The 21827-nt window shown below is 34.4% G+C and overlaps 1 protein-coding gene across 1 annotated transcript in view; it reads right to left on the bottom strand.

Annotated features, from left to right (window-relative positions):
- The window catches only part of LOC136031241 (opsin Rh4-like), a 42116-nt gene extending 23960 nt beyond the window's left edge, over positions 1 to 18156 (bottom strand). Inside the window, exon 1 of the mRNA XM_065710646.1 lies at positions 18133 to 18156. The gene's annotated coding sequence lies outside the window, so the exon portion shown is untranslated. The remainder of the gene's footprint in view (positions 1 to 18132) is intronic.
- Between the last annotated feature and the right edge of the window lie 3671 nt (positions 18157 to 21827).

Here is a 21827-nt window from a genome sequence, read left to right as displayed (position 1 = left end):
AAGTTAATTTGTAAGTTACCTATATTTTTTAATTAATAAAACCGTTCGCTTAAAATTAAAAATTCTAGTTGCCTTTTTAAGTAAACGAAAAATTTGAGGGTAACTAGGCCTCCTCCCCCATCCTTTTTCTCAAAATCTCACCATCAAAACTAAGAGAAAGCCATTTAGTAAAAAAAAAAATTAATACGTAAATTTCGTTCTAATTATTCATTTTTGGAGAGCCAAAATCAAACATGTATTAATTCAAAAACGTTCAGAAATTAAATAAAAGAAGTTTTTTTAACTGAGAGTAAGGAGCGACAACAAAAGATAAACGAACAGAAATTACCCCGTGTATGAAAGGGGCTGCTCCCACCTCAACGTCCCACTCTTTACGCAAAAGTTATTTACTGTTTTCAAACAGTTCATGGTAACGAACTGTGTAAGGAACGACCAGGCTCAATAGTAACCGAAACTCTAAAAAATTTAATTTTGATACCAATAGCTACATCAAAGGAATGGCATTTTAATTCTGATTTTTAAATATATAAGCTTCATCAAGATTACTCTTACCCATCAAAAGTTAAGAGCCTGAGAAAATTTACCTTATTTTAGAAAATAGGTGGAAACACCCCCTAAAAGTAGAATTATCTTAACGAAAACCACACCATCAGATTCAATGTATCAGAGAACCTCATTGTAGAAGTTTCAAGCCCCTATCTACAAAAATGTGGAATTTCGCATTTTTTGCCAGAAGACAAATCACGGATGCGCGTTTATTTGTTTATTTGGATTTTTGTTGTTTTTTTTCAGGGGTGATCGTATCGACCCAGTAGTTCTAGAATGTCACGAAAGGGCTCATTCTAACGGAAATTAAAAGTTCTAGTGCCTTTTTTAAGTGACCAAAATTTGGAGGGCACTCATTTTTCCACCAAAGTCACCGGATCAAAATTCTCAGATAGCCATTTTATTCACCATAGTCGAAAAGCTTAATAATGGTGTCTTTGGGGACGACGTACTACCCCGCAGTCCCCGTGGGAGGGGTTGCAAGTTACAAACTTTGACCTGTGTTTACATATAGTAATTGTTACTGGGAAGTGTACAGACGTTTTCAGGGGGATTTTTTTGGTTTGGGGGGTATATTTGAGGGGTGGAAGGTTACCCGGGAGGATATTTCCATGGAGGAACTTCTCTTGGGGGAAGAGACTTTCAATGGAGGGGGGCAGGATTTTCTAGCATTATTTAAAAAATCAATGAAAAAATAAATATGAAAAGTTTTTTCTACTGAAAGTGAGAAGCAGCATTAAAACTTAAAACGAACAGAAAATATTACGTATATGAGGGGTTTACTTCCTCGTAATACCTCGCTCTTTTCGCTAAAGTACTTTTAGTAATTTCAACTATTTATTCTACGGCCTTTGTGATTCAGGGGTCATTCTTAAAGAATTGGGACAAAATTTAAGCTTTAATGTAAAGAGCGAGGTATCAACGAGGGGGGAGCCCCCTCATATACGCAATAAAAACATACGAATATAGAAGTTCGCTACGTAATTTAATTCGTAAGTTACGTATAATTTTACTTATGAAAACGTTTGTAAAAAATTATAAGTTATAGTTGCCTTTTTAAGTAATCAAAAAATTGGTGGGCACCTAGGCCTCCTCCCTCGCTCCTTTTTTCTTAAAATATTCCAATTAAAACTATGAAAAAGCCATTTAGCCTAAAAAATTAATATGCAAATTTAGTTTTAATTATTTATGTGCGGAGAGCCCAGATCAAACCATACATTAATTCAGAAACGTCCAAAAATTAAACAAAAAAAAACAAGTTTCTTTAAATGAAAGTAAGGAGCGTTATTAAAACTTAAAACGAAGAGAAATTACTCCATATTTGAAAGTGTCTTTTCCTCCTCAACGTCCCGCTCTTTACGCTAAAGTTTTTACTGTTTTAAAATGAAGAGTTAAGAAAAAGAGTCAAATTTTAGCGTAAAGAGCGGGAAGTTGAGGACTAAAAGCCCCTTGCAAATACGGAGTAATTTCTGTTCGTTTTAAGTTTTAATGTTGCTCCTTACTTTCATTTAAGAAAAACTTGTTTTTTTTTGCTTAATATAAAGTAGAATTGAGAGAAAAAGTCATATTAATCAGACTTTGTAAAGAGAAGCTTTTCAAAGCCTTAGAAGCTTTCTATTTTCTTGTCATTTTAAATTTCACACAGGACACGTTTATTGGCAAAAAGGTCGGATGCAAGCGGATAAAAGTGAAAAAACACTAAAGGGAGAAAATCAATTATTTTATTATTATATGTTTCAACCGACATTAGCCTTACCACTTTTGGTGGTAAACCAAAGTGGTAAGGTTTACCGTCATGTTTACCGTCAACCAAAGTCCGTCAACAGCTTCCTTTGTGCAAATATTTTCCACTGAAATTTGCCAGATGTAAACATGTAAAAACATCTCTTGAAACTCATACTATGTCCATTTGGCTATAGGGATGCCTTTTGAAAAGTCATATAAGCACCCCCTCCCCCCAAAAAACAACAAAATTTTAAGGTTAAACATGTTTATACCTTATTGTTTCATTGACTTTTCTACAAAAAGTTTTAAAAGAACAAAGTGTCGTGATTATTTTGTAGCTCGTTTGTTATTTTTCTACTCCCATTTCATCCAGTTGATAAATAAAAAATACTTTCTATTGAAGATAAGTACTTTCCACTTTATAAAAGTTGATCAGAGACCAAAAAACATTGTGTACAAAGTTAAAAGGCTGGGCTAGAACATTTCTTGCAGAAATATAATTCTTAAAAAGAAAAATCGAATTAATTCTAATGTAACTTACCCTGATCTAACCTAACCGAACCTAACCTTTATTAATGCCTCTAGACTAAACTCTTAAGAACATTATGATTTTCGTATAAAAAACCTTTTTGTTCAGGCATTAAATTCTTATATAATAATTTTTTAATACTTTTGTTTTATACACGCAGTAAAGCATTTAGGCCTTACCTGATCATGATTAGTATAACAGTAAGATTACTTCCAACCCCTACAAAGGTGATACAAATATATATCAATGCCAATACTAAGTGCTGCCTATGGCTATGTGGGGGAAATGTCTTCCAATGCTGGCTTATTATTCCCAAATCACTTTTTGAGAAAAGACCAAATTCCTCCCAAGAATCAACTGGGTAGAGTAGGTCAAACATGTCGGTTGTGTTATTCATTCCAAAGAGCTAAGTAACAAATGATCGAATCTAAGACAGTTTCTAAGACTTTTCACCTCGTGTACCTGCGCTTAATTTCTAGAGAAATCAGGGAATTTTTAGAAATCAGGAAATCAGAACAAATAGGGAAAACACCTGGTCTAGTAGCTAAATAAAAACAAATAATTATTTCTAGGATTGAGTGTTCAAATCAAAATTGTTAACTAGTTTAGTAAGTAATATTCAGTTTACCCTTTTGGAAACTCCTAGCTAAAACTGACAAGAGTGAAATTCAATCTATTCTCCTTTGCTTTGCCAAGTATCTGGTTCATCTGCCTCCGTGGTATAGAAATTAACTCACTATTGCGAAATTCAAAGTTGTTGATCCAGAGGCTGCCGTCTCCAGACGGATAGCTAAACATAATAGAAAAATAGATAGGGATTTAAATGATTTGTCCCACATTCTCAATTAGCGATGTTTTGTGTTTTTCTTTCTCCTATACTTGGTTTTGATGTGTGTTTAATTGTGACGTGTTCTTTGTTATTTTTAATAACAATAATAATAACATAATTCCTGTAAGATTTTTTAAGCCTTATTGTTCTGCAGCATATGTAGTATGTCACCGTTTTTGTAGGGTTCTTTTCGTATATATATTATGTATATTATACTCGTTCACTTATAAGTCTTTTTTTATTCTGGTTTCTTTCGTATATTCGCTTGCCTTATACTATGCGAAGTGTTTAGTTGTTGTTTTTTTTTTTTTTTTTTTTTTTTCTTTTACTATTCCGTCTTCCTGCTTTTGCATGAGGGGTTTTCAAATAAATACTAAATAAATCAACTCACAATACTAAAAAAAATTAACAATACACGGTTAACTAAAATCCAATTGTAGTTGTTCTTGAGTAAACTCCTAAAAGCCAAAAGGCCTAGAATGAGTCCACCTCGGCGACTAGCTCAAGAACTGGTAAATCGTTCCTGATACCCACAACCCTGCTAGAAAGTAAAATTTAACCAACTACTCTACACTGTTTGACTGCAAGTCTTACATACATGTTTTACTTAATTCAAATATCAGGACTGTCGAAAGTTGAATCGTTTCATCAAGGAAAGGATAAGGGTCTTAAACCCTTTTCCCATAAAGATTATGTTACTCTAAAGACAAAAATGCTGCAGTTATGGCATATGAATAAGCCTCATTGTTGTGAATGTATTGTCTGTGAGTTATTGACTCTCCTATCATTCTATTCATATTACGGCCGCTATAAAGCGGCTGTTATAAAAAGCTTGTAAAAATTTTAGAAGCAACTTTAGCCTATCAAACGAATTAAATAAAAAAAACTAGTTTTTTAACTGAAAATAAGGAGCGACATTAAAACTTAAAACAAACAGAAATTACTCCGTATATGAAATGGGTTGTCCCCTCCACAATCCCTCGCTCTTTACGCTAAAGCTTTTAATTGTTTTAAAAAGTAGAATTGTGGCAAAGAGTCAAACTTTAGCGTAAAGAGCGAGGGATTGTGGAGGGGACAACCCATTTCATATACGGAGTAATTTCTGTTCGTTTTAAGTTTTAATGTCGCTCCTTACTTTCAGTTAGAAAAACTAGTTTTTTTATTTAATTTCAGAACGTTTTTGAATTAATGCATGTTTGATTTAGGCTCTCCACACATAAATTATTGAAATGAAATGTGTATATTAATTTGTTTTTGGCTAAAAGGCTTTCTCTTAGTTCTGACCAGACGATTTTGAGACATAAGGGGTGGGGAAGGAGGCCTAGCTGCCCTCCAATTTTTCGGTTACTTAAAAAGGCTACTAGAACTTTTAATTTTTAACGAGCGTTTTTTTATTAGTAAAAAATATGCGTAACTTAAGAATTAACTTACGTAACAAACTTTTATATTCTTATATTTTTATTATGTGTACGAGGGGGTTTGTACCCTCGTTAATACCTCGCCGTTTACACTAAATCGTAAGTTTTGTCCCAATTCTTTAAGAATGACCCCTGAATCAAAAGGGCCGTAGAATAAATAGTTGAAATTACTAAAAATACTTTAGCATAAAGACCGAGGTATTTATCTCCTCCTAAATACCTCGCTCTTTATGCTAAAGTATTTTTAGAACCCCTCATATGCGTAATAATCTCTGTTCGTTTTAAATTTCAATGCTATTCCTTACTTTCAATTGAAAAAACCGTTTTCATGTTTATTTTTTCATTGTTTTTTTATAGTAATGCTAGAAAATCCTGCACCCTTTTCATTCAATTTTTCTTCCCCTATTACATATTCCTCCAAGGAAAGATCCTCCCACATAGCCCCCCCCCCCATCAACCCCACCCCCCAAACCAAAAAAATCCCCCTGAAAACGTCTGTACACTTTCCAATAACCATTACCATATGTAAACACTGGTCAAAGTTTAAAACTTGCAGCCCCTCCCCCAGGGATTGTGGGGGAGTAAGTCATTCCCAAAGATATAGTTATTATGATTTTCGACTATGCAGAACAAAATGGCTATCTCAAAATTTTAATCCGTTGATTTTGGAAAAAAATGAGCGTGGGAGGGGGCCTAGGTGCCCTCCAATTTTTTTGATCACTTAAAAAGGGCACTAGAACTTTTCGTTTCCGTAATAGTGGCCCTCTTGCAACACTCTAGGACCACTTGGTCGATACGATGACCCCTGGGGAAAAGAAAAAAAAACAAAAACAAACAAACAAATAAACACGCACCCGTGATTTGTCTTCTGGCAAAAAATACGAAATTCCACATTTTTTTAGATAGGAGCTTAAAATGTTTGCTATAGGGTTCTCTGATACGCTGAATGCGATGGTGCGATTTTCGTTGAGATTATATGACTTTTAGGGGATGTTTCCCCCTATTTTCCAAAATAAGGCAATTTTTCTCAGGCTCGTAACTTTTGATGACAAAGACTAAATAAATTGAAACTTATATATTTAGAATCAGTGTGAAAATTCTATTCTTTTGATGTATTTTTATACATCCGTTTTTTAGAGTTTCGTTTACTATTGAGCCGGGTCGCTCCTTACTACAGCTCGTTACCAAGAACTGTTTGATGAATTTCTAAGACCAGTTAAAGTAAATTCATGCCGCTTCGGTTAAGGTGGTTGCTACGTAGATTAATATATTTATAGACGAAAAATGAGACAATAAAATTTCAAATAAATTTTTAAGTAAAGAAACATAAGACACAATTTTTATGGCAACCAAAGCTGATGCTGCAGCACCCAAATCAGGCATTTTGGATCTAAAGTAGGAGTAGTTGTTTGCTAGTTTCAGAGACCATGAAATCAAATGGTATCTAAAATTGAGATTGCTAATTGCTAGTTTTGGTGCTCAAAATATTGAGGAAAGTATTCTGTACTTGTTACATCTTAAGTTGTGAAACTACCAGTATAATGAAACTTTACTTTAATGAAACATTATAATGAAACATGGGCGAATTTAACTCAGAGATAGGCCTACAATTGTGAGCTAAATGCGGCTCATTTGGGGTGTGCAGCACATGATTAACTTTTTGTCATTCTGATTATGTGTGCTCCCGAGTGAAAATGAGACATATAAAAAAGGAATAAAACGTTTGTCTTCACATTAACCCTTCAACATGAATAAATGGAAATCAAAGGGTTCCCACACATTTCATATCCATATTTTCAACATAGCATATTTTAAAGAATGATTTTTTTATTCATCTCCAAGAGAATTTGGAGCATAATCCGTGAGCATTGTTGCTGCTGTATCCTGTTTGCATCAAAGTCCATCGTGCTGTCAAATCATTTATGGAAGAATTTGTATTCGTAATACATTTATGGAAGAATTTGTACTTGTAATTTAGCAGCCAACAAATGAGAGAAAATAGCTCGAGGAAAAACTTTGAGACTAGGATTTGAATATTCAGGCTTAGCCTAATAGTACTAAGCAGGTGATGATGATGATATTTATCAAGTGATTATACCTTTACAAGTATTTCACTGCTAAATGGCTACAAACTAACACTACAAAGAAAGAAAAAGAAAAAAAATAGAATAAATGAAACCAATCAATGCTACAATCAAAGGCAACAATCAGGTATAAATATCAAATATTAACATCAATAAGGTAGTAAGGCTGCTTAATGTCAGCAATTCATCAATTTGAGAAAAAACGAAAAAAGAGCTGTCCCTAATTGGGCAGGAAGGGGTCGTATAGGAAGACTTGTAGGGAAAAAGACTTCATAGAGGAGAGGGAGATAAAAAGTGAAAGTTTTAAGTAGATAGGAGTGGAGGAGGAACGTGCACAGCTGTATTGACTAGGAGCGGTTTGGTACTACAGTGAGCTATTAAGAGTAGCAGTACAAGTATTTTTAAAAAATTCTGACGAAAATTCAACGTAAGTATGGTAATCCACCTCTGGGAGAGGGATAAAGAATAAAGTTCTAAGTAAATAGGGATAGAGAAGGAACGTGCGTGGCTGCATTGCGTGGCTGTGGTTTGGTACTACAGTGAGATATTAGGAGTAGCAGTACCCGTATTTCCATAAAATTCTGAGGAATATTACCGAGTTAATAGAAGTAGCAGTACTAGTATTTCTATGAAATTCTGAGGACTATTCAACGTATGCACGGTAGTTTAGCTCTGGGGGAGGGATAGAGAGTGAAATTCTAAGCAGATAGGGGTGAAGAAGGAATGGTTTTGGCTGTATTACCCAGAATCGGCTTGCTACTACAGTGGGCTAATAGGAGTATTGGTACTAGTATTCCTATGAAACTCTGAGGACTATTCAACGTAAGTATAGTAACATTGTCCAAACTGGTCATTCGTTCCATCTGCACTGGTCTAATAGCCTCACATTGGGGCAAATCTACAGTGGCTGAAAAGCAGCTAAAAACTCTAGAAAACCTAATTTTAGGCCTGAAAAATTGCAGTAATGACTAAAAAATCGAAAGATGCATGGCAGAATAAAAGCAGAGATAAGAAGTAAAAGAGATCAGATATAGTTTCTCATTACAATATGTTAAAGATAAAGAAAGGGTAAGCCCCTCCTTTCTGCACCTAACAGGGACCGACTGTATCTTCTACCGATTGTGCTCCCTTATGGCATTCTGCAACACAAGCAATTTCACCAATTGCTAGGAGGAGGTTTCTGACAGGTCTTTTATTTCCATACACTGATAGGCCCTCTTCAGTGTACACCAGAGGGGGGTTCCAGCTTTTTTATATGAATTCAAAACCCCCAGATGAGGGTGCTCTAGCTATTTTACAGGACCCCCACAGACATCAATAGAGTGGTGATAGAAGAGACCCCAAAGTGGTCGTCAAGGAGAGATATCACTTAAGTCAATTAAAAATATTTTGATTTTCAATAGTGTTTATACGGCATTTGGTATTAATAAATAAATAAATATTGTTAAAATATTCAAAAAACCTATTAAAACAACACGCATATCTCTAATAAAAGCTAAGATCATCCTTGAAAGGAGAACAAAATATGTTGTTACTGCTTCGCGCTTCGCGCACCTGGCAAAAATGTGCCATTTATTGCGCAAGGAGGTTTGGTGTCTCAAAAGTCTATCACATGTGGTACTTGTAGTGCTATTATGTACAAAGGAAGAATTGACGCTTTTAAAAGTATATTAGGTGGTTGGAAGTCACCAGCCAGTGATAAACAATGTTCACGAGCCTTTAAAGCTTAATATTAGAAGCGGTGCTGGTAAAACTAAAATGTGTTTTTCCTTTTATAAGATAAAGACAAGATTGAACACTGTAATGGGATATGGCCCGGTTATTCCTGAAGGACACTGTGCTTCATATAACATCCAAAGGGAGAGTTTCAAATTTTGTATGTCGTGTTTTAAATCTTTTGAAAGTACTAGCTCTAAAGAATTCGCAGAAAGCTTAGACGAAAGTCTGAATCGTGTTCAACAGCTTCTTTTGTCCCAAAACTTTCAAACAGTTCGTGGTAACAAACTGTAGTAAGGAGCGACCCGGTTCAATAGTAAACGAAACTCTAAAAAACGAAATTTCGATACTAAAAGATATATCAAAAGAACCGGATTTTTATGCTGATTTTAAATATATACGTTTCATCAAATTTAGTCTTTGTTATCAAAAGTTACGAGCCTGAGAAAATTTGCCTCATTTTGGAAAATAGGGGTAAAACCCCCTAAAAGTCATTGAATCTTAACTAAAATCACACCATCGCATTCAACGTATCAGAAAACCTCATTGAAAAAATTTCAGGTCCAATCTACAAAAATGTGGAATTTTATATTTTTTGCCAGAAGACAAATCACGGGTGCGTGTTTATTTGTTTGTCTATTTGTTTTTTTTTCCCCAGGGGTCATCGTATCAACCAAGTGGTCCTAGAGTGTTGCAAGAGGGCTCATTCTAACGGAAATGAAAAGTTCTAGTGCCCTTTTTAAGTGACCAATAAAATTGGAGGGCACCTAGGCCCCCTCCCACGCTCATTTTTTTCCCGAAGTCAACGGATCAAAATTTTGAGATAATCATTTTTTTCCACATAGTCGAAAACCATAACAACTATGTCTTTGGGGATGACTTACCCCCCAAAGTCCCTGGGGGAGGGGCAGCAAGTTACAAACTTTGACCAATGTTTACATACAGTAATGGTTACTGGGAAGTGTACCGACGTTATCAGGGGGATTTTTTTTGGTTTGTGTGTGGGGTTCAGGGGGGGGGGGGGCTATATGGGAAGATCTTTCCTTGGAGGAATATTTCATGGGGGAAGAGAAATTCAATGAAAAGGGCGCAGGATTTTCTAGAATTACTATTAAAAAAAAACAATGAAAATATAAACATGAAAAAGTTTTTTCAATTGAAAGTAAGGAGAAGCATTAAAACTTAAAACGAACAGAGATTATTAAACTTATGAGGGGTTCTAAAAATACTTTAGCATAAAAAGCGAGGTATTTGGGAGGAGATAAATACTTCGCTCTTTATGCTAACAGAATTTTAAGTAATTTCAACTATTTATTCTACGTCCTTTCTGATTCAGGGGTCATTCTTAAATAATTGGGACAAAACAAGATTTAGTGTGAAGAGCGAGGTATTAACGAGGGGACCAACCCCCTCATATATATAATCAAAAATATAAGAATATAAAAGTTTGTTACGTAAGTTAATTCTTAAGTTAGCCTACTGTTAATTGTAAAGTTCTGTCTATATTTTATTACTTAAACGTCCCTTGTATCACGGTTGCTATGCCACGTTGTGGCATATTCACCATTGTATTCACGGTTGCTATGCCACGTTGTAGACTTATGTGAATAATAGCGTGATAATTGCTTAAATTAATTGTTACAATATAATCTTGGATATAAAGGAGTGAGTTCTACGTTCGAGCTAGTTCCTGAGGAATCCTAATGTGGTGTTAGCCGTGCCCTTTTAACGGCTTATGCAAATTGCACGCTGTAAACTAGCGTGGGTAAAAAATAAGTTTTTGTAAAGGTAGGTGACATATTATTTTGATAAAGTCAGGATGGGAAAGAAAGCCAGACCCAAACGCAACCGGACAAAAGCTGAGCTATCGGATACGGTTATCAATTCTACTAGTAATTCGGATACGAGTGTTAATGCGGACTGCCAGAAAATGAATGCAGAGAATATCATTAAAATTTTGGAAATGGTCCAATCTATAAATGTGAACATGGAAACCCTAAAGCAGAGTGTATTTGAAATTCAGAAGGATTTGGGTACAGTTAAAAGTCGTGTTATGGTGCTTGAAAATAAAAGTAATGCAACGGACAATGAAATTGCAACAGTGAAGTCGGAATTTCTAACTCTACAAAGTATTGTAAAAGCCCAGTCACAGCTGATTAAGAAATGCAATGAGGAAATGAATGTGGTTGTGTCCCAGTCTCTTGTTGATGAAAATCGGGACAAGTTGCATAATTTGTTGTTTTGGGGCCTTAATGATGTACCCTTGAATGAGGCTGCATCTCGGGTTTCTGAGGTGGTTGTAGCTGGTTTGTCACTCCCACCTGACAAGTTGCCACCATTCACTGTGGTTCACTGTTCCAAGAATTTTGTTAAATTTAGGGTGGACAGTGTCCAGGTACGTTTTTTGATTCTAAGTAATGCGAAAAAATTAAAAGGGAAAGAGGTCGGTGTTTATAAGTCTGTTTTTATTAGTGATGATGTCTCACCGCGTGTGCGGGTTTTGCGGAAAGAATTACTTGGGTTATGTAAGCGTTTGGCGGATAAAGGTGTGGAATGCTGGGTACCTCCTACCCTACCACCCAGCATCTCTGTTAAAAAGGACAACCGTGTTATTAAAGTGCCTTGGTACAATGCTAAGAGTTTGTTGGATTCTTAATTTTTTTTTTAATTTTTCTTTTTTGCAGTTGTTAGAATTAGTGAGTGTTTATTTGTTATTGAAAAGAATAATTAAAAAAAATAATAACAAAATTTAATAAAAAAAATAAAACTTACTATTTTGTCGCAATAATTATGGTTGTGTGATTGTAGGAATTAGTAGCCGTTGTATTTGGTAACTTGTACATGGATTCGTTACGGGTTAACGAAATACGGCCTGTTTCTTTTTGTGTTTGTTTTTTTCTAAGATGGAAAGTGTCATTCTTTTGTTGTTTCTTATATTCTATTTTGTTCTTGTTTAGTTCTTTTTCTTTTCTTTTTTGTTTTGTTGTGGAGATGAGGCCAAATTACTTTGTTGTAAAACTGTATAAATATGGTTGATGATGATTGTGGCACCCCGGGCAACAGCCGTCTTAAAATTTTGGAAGCTTCATTTGTGGATTTTGATAGTATGTTTACGGAGCAGCTCCATCGGAATTATGATATTGGGATTGCTGGTCAATATGTTTCTTGTAATTCAAAGTACTTATTTAAGGATGGTTTGAGATCCGTGAATGGTGGTGGTGATTCTGAAGATCTCAGAGTTTTCCATCTTAACTGCCAGGGTTTGAACTCATCTTTTAATTTTATAAGCGAGATATGTGAACTTTCCATTTTTCAGGTTATTGGTCTCACAGAAACATGGCTAAATGAGCATAACTCTGCTCTCTTGGATATTCCAGGGTATTCACTTTATCATAGGAATCGTCAATTTCGTCAACATGGAGGTATTGGAGCTTATATACGGAGCGATATCGAGGTTTTGGTAAGAAGTGATCTAGTGCTGTTTCACGAGATGTTATTTGAGCCACTTATCCTTCAGCTCAGGCTTAAGCCAAAAGATGTTTATGTTGTTGTACTATATAAACCACCATCTGGGTCTATACTGGCCTTTTTTGATATTTTGGAGGAACAGTTGGATAAACAACCTACTGGTTCGCACCCATTCTTCATGCTTGGGGACTTTAATATTACCCTTAATGATATGAATTCGAATACTCCTATAGATTTCCTACAGCTTTGCATGTCATATAGTTTATTTCCCACTATCAATAATTGTACGTGTGTTACCACTTTAACGGCAAAGCTACTTGATAATATTCTTTCTAATTCTAAATTTTCAGATCCAGGGGTTATTGTTACTGATGTTTCTGACCATTTTGGGATTTTGGCAAGTTTTAAAGTTTGTTTTCCGAGGGTGCAAGGTTCTAGACTGAAAATGAGTATGTTACCTGTGCTCAACCACGGTAACTTAGAAAAGTTTCAACAACAGATTTCTAATGTTGATTGGAATAATAAAGTTGAAAATCTAGATGATATAAATACAAGTTTTCAAAGATTTTATGATACATTGATCTCTATTTTGAGTAAAACTTGTGTAGTGAATCGGACAAGGTCAAGGAAAAAGATGCCCAAAAAGCCGTGGGTGTCACCTAGTCTTCTGCGGTGCATAAATAAGAAAGACCAGTTATAGGGATTCAATAAGGAATGAAAATGGTCCAGTTTGCACAAGAATTTAAAAAAATTATAGAAATGCTCTTAATAAACTTTTGAGAAACGCGAAAAAAAATATTTTGAGTGTAAATTTAAAGATGCTAGTGGTAACCCAGCTAAAACTTGGAAAATTATTAAAAGTGTTATATCTTCAACAGATCCGGTTCTGCCTGACGAAGTTACAACAAGTGATGGGTTAAAATCGAATGAGCCTGCTGTAATCTGTAATGCCCTTTCGGAACATTTTGCAACTGTTGGGGCTCGATTTTCTCGTGCTACAGTAGCTTCTGATAATGATCCTCCGCTTGAGACTTTTATGGGTACTTCTGTCGATGTATCAATGTATCTGAGACCTGTCACTCATGATGGAGTTCGTAAAATTATCTTTGAGATGAAAAGTTCTTCGGTTGGGAGTGATTCCATTAACCTTCTTGTTTTAAAAGCCGTGTTTCCAAGCATTTCACATATATTAACGTCCCTTATTAATGCTTGCTTTAAGCAAGGGAAGTTCCCCAATTGTCTTAAAATTGCAAGAATAACTCCTGTGTTTAAGGGTGGTAATAAGAATGATCTGGGGAATTATAGACCAATTTCATTATTACCTGTTGTTTCACGGGTTTTAGAAAAATGTATTAATATTAGAATTTATGAGCATTTGGAGCGTCATAAACTTCTACATACCAATCAATTTGGTTTCAGGAAGGGCAGAACAACAGAAATGGCGATTTCATTTATTACTACTATAATTAATGATGCTCTTGATAAAAAGCTTAGGATAGCTGGTGTTTTTTTGGACTTAATTAAGGCGTTTGACACTGTTGACCATCGAATATTATTGAAAAATGTGAATTTTATGGATTAAGGGGTGCTACATTGAGTTTGCTGTGGAGTTATCTTCAAAAAAGACAGCAGTATGTCAATTTACAAGGATTTTTGTCTAGTAAAAATGTTGTTAATTGGGGGGTTCCCCAAGGATCCGTACTGGGTCCGACTCTGTTTTTAATTTTTATTAATGATCTACCGCATGTTGTGAAAGCTCTGCCCAGAATTGACGACTTTGTTGACAATGGTACGAGTAAGACCCAGCTTACTATGGCCTTATTTGCTGATGATACAACCTTGATGTGTGTTGCCCCTACAGAGGAACTGCTCATGTCAACGATAAATGCAGCAATGAGCTGGATATGTACATGGCTTAAAATAAACCACCTTGACCTGAATATAGATAAGTCAAATTTTGTTATTTTCTCTCGATCTCCGAATTTTTACCCTTGGTTTACGGAAATAATTTCGGAGCGGGGAATTATTAAACGAACAAGATTCACCAAATACCTCGGAATCAATGTTGATGAAACCCTATCATTTAAAGATCATGTGAAGTCAGTTTCGAAAATATTGTCACGTAACTTAGGTATGATGCGCAAATTAAAACATATTTTCCCCCCAAATGTTCTACGATTGTTATATTTTTCCCTGATTCACCCGTACATTTTGTATTGCTCGTCGATTTGGCTTGGTACTTTCCCTTCGATAGTTCATCCAATCCGTGTGATCCAGAATAATGCTGTCCGAATTTTTTGTGGTGTTGGGAATCAGGAGTCTTTGAGGTCTATGTATAGTGATTTAAATATAATGCCTGCAGCTGGATTACGTGATTTTTACACGTTGATTTTTATATATAGGTATTACAGAGGTAGCCTTTCCGATTGTTTTATAGGAATATTTTGTGAGAGGTCTGATGTTCACCACCACAATACTCGGATACGAGGTAATACTGAGGTTCCTCGATTAGTTTCAAGTAGGTCTTCTTTTTCACTTATTTACAGAGCTTCAAAACTTTGGAATAAACTGAGTATAGATATCAAGGAAATAGGTAGCCTTGACCAGTTTAAGTCTGATTTACGTGTGGAGTTGCTCGGTAGGTATGCTTTTGAAACTGATTAACTAATATAAATTTTACATAGCTTATTCATTTGTAATATTTATGTATTTTTTTTGTTTTTTTGCTGTTGTCTTGGGGTTACGCAAGGGAGTGTATTTTTTATGTTTTTTTTTGTTTTTTGTTGATCTCGGTATATGGTCTCATTCTCCATAACTTCTTATTCTCCATATTGTCTCTTTTTTTTCTTTGAATTTAGCACAGCCTCGCAAGCTTCGCTTATGTTGTGTTATTGATTAAGAAATGTTTTTTTCTAATAAATTGTTCTACTACTACTACTATCATATCTGCACAAAACGGGAAACTCCTTCCCCCTTAGTAACATCTATAAAGTAGAAACTACTTTTACAAATTTTACAAGATAATTCACGACAACATATTAGATATATACAAATTCCAAAATGCTGATAAATCTAATAATAAAATTGAATTCTTTCCCCTCTGAATGAATATTACGCAAGACTGGTACTCTTCCCGAAGGAAAAATAGTTTGTATCGTTATTTATTGAAATCTCAAGTAGCTTTGCGAAAGACTTGGATAACTCTTGGACCTTTGTTCTGTCAAATGAGTTAAAAATAGCTATAGCCAGGGTATATCATTCAAAACTTTCGCATTGAGTTGAGTGGGAAGAATCCATTGAAAACTACTTGCGTATAAAGTAGTAAAATACCAAAATATCAAAGCTTCATTCTTTAGAACTAAATGGACCTGTGTCATTTCAACAATAAGAATACTACTAATAAAAATTCACTGCAGCAGTAAGCCACACAAAACTAAGACAGGTCACGCTCTCCTCATTCTACCCAATCTTTTCAAAGCTGCACTCTTAGCCCTCTCATAAGTATCTTTAATTTCCATTAATTCTTTCTTATAGCCTTTTTCTAGCCCATTCAGGATCGCCCTAGTTTTTGTTTCTCCCCAGACAAATGGCTAACACGCACAGTCTTTGGCATTATGTCATCCTTTAGCCGCTTATTTCAGTGTGACGGATTGGCAGGAACAATAATTGAATCCCTTGTTTTCCCTTTGATATTGTTGAAAATCGAAGATTGACAGACTCTAGAAATTTTTGTTTGCTAATTTGTGGAAAGTTTCAAAAGTAAATTGACTCTAGATACGGGATACGAGTATTTTAAGAGAGACGAGTATTTTATTAATTCATATCTTGTTATTGGATACCTTGACATGAGAGTAATCGCACTATTTTAGGTTTTGGCTTTTTCAGAAAGTACTCACTATGAATGATTTTTTTTTTCGTGAGTTTTCGTCACATTATAGTCCTCAAACTCTTTATACAGAGATGCAACTTTTAATTTATGTTGTGGGTTTGTTTCGGTATTGGATTGTCAGCCACATTTGTCGATGTATATTTTTAAATTGTGGTTTAGTGTTACATGTCTTGCAGGCAGTATTTCTGTAATAGTGTGTTCTTCTTGAAATAAAAATTTCATTCCAATTTCATAGGCACAAGAGAATAGAAAACATGGGTTTAACTTTGGGGAGACAAAAATAGGATACGGTTGGAGCCACTAATCCATATCCATCAAACATGTTAAGACATGATCAAATTTTTAAAAAAAAAATAATTTCCGAAGTCTTTATTCCAAATTTTGTTAGCGTTGTTATTTATTTTTAAATAACTTTTACAGTTTCCTAATACTGAAGTTGTCTAAATTTTGAGAAACAGTTCTTTTTTTTCCACGAACGCTGACAAATTTAAGCAAAAACAACACAAAATGAAACGCAAACCAAGGACGGATACCCTATTTGCAACAGACAGATTTGTCCTAATTAAAGTATAAACTTCATATAGTCAGCTTCACTCAGCGCCCCTAAATTCTCTACTATATCATGACTGTGACTTAAGGTTCATAAACATAGCTTTTGGGGTTATATCTTCAGCTTCTACCATCACACGTCATTTAAATCCTTCTCAAAACCTACAGTGGAGATTTATTCGCTTGCACTTTTTTCTGGAAAGAAAATCACCCCCCTCCCACCTAGCTAGAGAGGATTAGTATCAAGTCTGCCATGATATGTAATAATAGAACAGTTAGATCTTACGGCTTAAGTAGAACAGGTAGATCTTCGATGAATCAGCAAATTTACTAGTAGCTTGAGAGAAGAGGCTTGCTGGAGGCTTGTGACCTCCAAAACTTGATTCTAAACATTCAAATGGAAATGTGTGTTTCACAAAAATGCTTTCTTTTTCAAATATGAATTAAAAAACAAGCAATAATAAAAAACAAGCCTGTAGCAAAGCTCTCCTACCTTTCCCATTTTCTTGCCCAGGAAATTGTAACATCCCGGCTCCAAAATTTCTATATATTTCTGCGATTTTTCAAATTTTGAGAATTTATCAGGGCAGATTCCAGTTTTTTTTTCTAACCCCATTCCCCTAAAAAAAAGAAAATATGTTTTTTGCTTAGGTGTACATACGCAGAAAATTATTTTAATGGGCCAAATTTAGGAAAAGGGACACTTGTCGAAATGTCCATAAAAAGTACAACATCAGTAAGTTGTAGAAAACTATTAAATAAAAAACGTGAAAATTGGGTAAGGACTCACAGCCCCCTTTACTTGTTGCCTAAATGATTCCTATGATTCTGACTTAAAATCTAAAAACATAAATCTTTTGCAAGAACACTATTTTATATATTTTAGTTAATCAATAAAAAAAAAAAAAATCAAAATTCATACATAAGAAAAGATTGGAGCCCCTCTTTTATATACTTGTTCAATAGTCTTGTACATACTACTACACAAATATAGAGACAAAATTAGAAAAAAAATGGAAAAATTAAAAATAAAGCTTTGAAACAAAGCAATGGTAACTTGATATATTTCTTCACCATCATGCTTCCAACGACAGAGAGGGGCCGATTTTTCCCCCCAAGTCTTTGCAGGACCATTATAAATAGATATAAATACGTTCTGAGACCATACTGGCTATGCATGACATATGAGAACAAAGAAAGGGAACAAAAAATGAAAAGAGAAAAAACAAATAGGTGAAAAAACGAGGATTTTATCAGCCAGTAGCTAAATATTGAAAAACAAGCAAATATTTCGACAAGGACCTCCGCCAAGTCGTCCTCAGTGCTCAAAGAAAAAAAAAAAAAAAAAAAAAAAAAAAAAAAAAACAGCAAAATCTAACCTTTATAAGTGACCTGCACGAGAGGAAGACAGATACTCAAAAAATCTGTCTTCCTCTCGTGCAGGTCACTTATAAAGGTTAGATTTTGCTGGTTTTTTTTTTTTTTTTTTTTTTTTTCTTTTTTTTTTTTTTTTCTTTGTTTTCTTTGAGCACTGAGGACGACTTGGCGGAGGTCCTTGTCGAAATATTTGCTTGTTTTTCAATATTTAGCTACTGGCTGATAAAATCCTCGTTTTTTCACCTATTTGTTTTTTCTCTTTTCATTTTTTGTTCCCTTTCTTTGTTCTCATATGTCATGCATAGCCAGTATGGTCTCAGAACGTATTTACGTCAAGCTTACGGGGAGCATTTGACCAATATTATTTTAGATTTTTTAAATTGTGTTAAAAAACACGCAAATCTTATTTGTCAATTCAATTTCTTAGAAACTTGCAAAAGAAATCGAATTCTTCCTCCTTCTCTGCGTTACAATTTACACTTAGGTACACAATCTGAGGGCCCATTTAGTCAGAGAATGGATTTCAAAGCTCTAACACATATTTTAAAAGACCATAGACTCAAAAGATATGTCCTTAGTAATAAAATATCAAATTTCAAATCTTTCTTACATCAGACTTTATCCGTTCCGGATTTTCTCCAAATTTTAGAGATCTCGCAAAGGTCTTTCCGACACGTTTTTAATTTAGCGAAAACCCGCTTATCAGAAAAATTTTCGAAACTCGAATTTCAACATTTTCAACAAACACGGATTTTCCTTCCTAGATTTTGTCCTGGCTCTCCTTTGGAAAATCTATCCTCCAGGGTTTTCACACCCAAGGAGCTAAGTATTCTATCAAAAGGACCTAAATTTGCAATGGCTCAGACACGCGTAAATATATCAGAAATTATTACGAGTGTGGAGTCCGGTATTTTTAGCTCTCATGGTGAAGTTGAAAATCCAGACTTACTTAGAGGGGAAATAGTAAAGAGTATTCTTGATTATAAGCCGCCATTAACGCTTACATCTCAATCAAAGGAAGAAATTAAAATCCTCAAAAAATTGAAAAAAGATAAAAATACAGTAATTACAAGAGCGGACAAAGGAAACACAGTTGTGATTATGGATTCTGCAGATTATCAAAATAAAATAAATAGCCTTTTATTGGATAAAAATACTTATAAAGAAATAAAAACTGATCCCACAGATAAATACACCAAGCAGTTGAGGAAAGAATTAGAAATTTTAAAAGATAATAGACTAACCACCCCTCAAATGTACAGAAAATATTACCCAAAAGGTTGTTCAGCCCCGAAATTTTACGGTCTACCCAAAATTCATAAGAAGGATACTCCGTTACGTCCTATTGTAGCATGTTATAGCTCTCCAGCTACAGGCGTAGGAAAATTCTTAGCTACAATTTTCAAGTATCTTCTAACAACACAGAAATCTTATATAAAAAATTCCATAGATCTTGTTGAGAAGCTGAAAAATCATAGTATAACAGAAAAAACTATCTTATCTAGTTTTGATGCAATTTCCATGTACACTTCATGCGATGTCCATAAATGTGAACAGGCCTTACAAAGAAAATTAGAGGAAAATTCTACTTGGGCAGATTACAAAACCTTGGAAATTGACACAATAATGACGCTTGTACGTCTTTGCAACAAGTTCTCTTTATATTTTAGGTTTTGAGAAAAATTTTTCCTTCAGGTCAAGGGCCTGCCCATGGGCACTGTTTTGTCTCTTTTTTTGGCAAATTTTTACATGGATTTCATAGAACAGTCTGCTTTGCATAGTTTCCCCTTAAACCACTCTCTCTGGTTTCGTTTCGTTGATGATATTCTTGCTGTTTGGGAACATGGTCAGAACTCTCTAAAAGTTTTTTTGGCACATTTGAATTCTTTTGATTCGAATCTTCAATTCACAATAGAACTGGAAGATTCAGGAAAGCTCCCTTTCTTGGATGTTTTAATTATAAAAAATATTCCCAGCCTGGATTTTTCTATATATAGAAAGCCAACCCATAATGATCGGTATCTACATTTCTCGTCAAATCACCCTCCTTGTGTAAAAAGAGGGATAGTAATTTCTTTAGTCGACAGGGTTCTAAAAATATGTTCACGTAATCATGTAAAATCCGAGTTAGACTATGTTAAGGACATTCTATTCTGCAATGGCTACCCAATCAACCTCATTGAAAATATAATAGATAGACGATTAAAAAAGATTAAACAGGAAAACAGGAAGCCCGTCCCCCTTGATTCAGGTACACTGGCAATTGAGAAAAAAACTTTCACTACATTACCATACGTATCAAAACTCAGCGACAAACTTGGAAAAATTTTAAAAAGACATAATCTCTCTGTTTCTTTTAAAACTGAACAAAAAGTTGAACATTTTTTCAACTCAGGAAAGGATAAAACGGACCCTATACTAGGTAGTGGTGTCTACAGAGTCCCTTGTTCATGTGGAAGATTTTACATTGGAAGGACCAATCAACAACTAGGGGAACGATTGCAAGAACAAAAAATTTCAATAGACAAGTCCCTGAGATTGGAAAATAAAAATGACAACTTTGATTCAGCTCTGGCCCAGCATATATACGAAAATCCTGCCCATTTAGTTCTTTTTGAAGAGGCAACTTTAATATCTACTGTAAATGGTCTACCGCAATCTTTTAAAGAGGCTATTGAGATAAAAAAAACATATAAATAGAAATTTGGCTATAAATAGAGACACGGGAGATATTTCCTTAAGCCCAATTTATAATAATTTAATATTAAAAGAATCTATGAATATTTCCGCTCAATCTAATTTAAGACAACATGTCCGCATATCTAATGAAAACCGAAATTGTAGACAGGCGAAATCTGTTGCAAGGCAAAGGATACTTATTCAATCTAATTGGTAACTTCTCTTTCATTGATTTAAACTTGGTTTTTTGTTGGTTGAGTCAGTATCTGTCTTCCTCTCGTGCAGGTCACTTATAAAGGTTAGATTTTGCTGTTTTTTTTTTTTTTTTTTTTTTTGTTTTTTTTTCTTTGAGCACTGAGGACGACTTGGCGGAGGTCCTTGTCGAAATATTTGCTTGTTTTTCAATATTTAGCTACTGGCTGATAAAATCCTCGTTTTTTCACCTATTTGTTTTTTCTCTTTTCATTTTTTGTTCCCTTTCTTTGTTCTCATATGTTATAAATAGATACATAACAAAAACCTTTAACTACCAAAGCGCAGTGGAATGTATATGCAAAATTATTTTGAAATTAAAATATAATCATAATTATAATAAATATAAAGATGATAAAATATATCATAGAAAAATAATAAAAAATAAAATAATAATAATAAGGTACATATTATATAGGTATAATAAAAATATAAACAAATATAAATACAATTAAATTTATTATGTAAAATAAAATATGTGAAATTAATGGTCAATGGTCTTGTTTTCAATGGTACATGGTCTTTCAAGTTTCATAATTTTAAATGTTTTCAATGGTCTCGAGTCTTTTATAGACCTTTACCTAAAATTCTCAAAAGGGCCAATAAATGTGACTTTAGGGATGACTTAAGCCCACCAGCCCCTGGAGAAAGTGTCATAAATTACAAAAAGTGTTAATTCTTTGCCCAGTGTATCTATACCTAGACAGAGCTTTCTGCAATCCAGGAATGTCGTGCTTTCAAGAGGGAAGATGTTTTCAAACTCCTA

Source organism: Artemia franciscana, chromosome 9 (genome assembly GCF_032884065.1).
Source record: "Artemia franciscana chromosome 9, ASM3288406v1, whole genome shotgun sequence".
Lineage (NCBI taxonomy): Eukaryota > Metazoa > Arthropoda > Branchiopoda > Anostraca > Artemiidae > Artemia > Artemia franciscana.
This window is presented reverse-complemented; position numbering and strand designations above follow the sequence as displayed.